We start from the raw sequence: 863 nt of genomic DNA, 5'->3' as shown, positions 1-863 counted from the left end.
ACTGGCAATCCTCATCATTCCCTGGCTTGTACACTTATCACTGCAATCTCTGTCACTGTCTTCACATGGCTTTCACTTCATGCCTTCTTTTCAGTCTCATACCAGGACACTCAATCTTTGGATTTAGGACAATCCTAATCCAGGATGATCTCATTTGAAAATCCCTGTCTTCTTACCTATTATTATATTCACAAAGGGCCTTATTCCAAACAAGGTCACTCACATTCTAGGGGATATATATATATATATATATATATGGAAGGAATTACTATTCAACTCTCTATAATGAATGAAATCAAAGACAAATTTCATGCAAAACCCTGCAAGCACATTTTTTTTTCCTCCTGGTACTGGGAAAAAATCTAGTACTTCATATGTGTTAAGCACACACTGTATCACTGACGGTTTTTGTTGTCTGTTGTTCTTTTTAAATGTATTTGGTACAGGGTCTCACTACACAGCTCAGACTGGTATTGATCCTTCTGTTTCAGCTTTCCCAGCACTGGGATTACAGGCATGGCCCACCACACCCAGTCTCTGTGGCCAGTTCAGGGTGCTTGGGGGTGGGGCTAGCATGGCATGTGGTACCTGGGATTGAGCCCTGGTCCCTGTCCTTGCCTAAGCAGGTGCTTAGTCCGTTGAGCTATCTCACCAGCCCTGAGGGTTTTTTCAATTACTGAGTTTATACTCTTAGCCCACCTCTACAAATGTTCATAACAGACTTATTCAACAGATAAATGGATGAAATAATTATTCTATGCCATATAAAATGAATATTATTGGGGCCGGGGAGATGGCTCAGTAGGATAAGCGCTTGACCGGCAAATGCAAGGATCTGAGTTCAATACCCGGTTATGTGATAT

This window comes from Octodon degus, unplaced genomic scaffold, assembly GCF_000260255.1.
Source record: "Octodon degus isolate 3935 unplaced genomic scaffold, OctDeg1.0 scaffold00100, whole genome shotgun sequence".
Lineage (NCBI taxonomy): Eukaryota > Metazoa > Chordata > Mammalia > Rodentia > Octodontidae > Octodon > Octodon degus.
The sequence above is the reverse complement of the archived record's forward strand: the minus strand, read 5'-3'. Positions refer to the sequence as shown.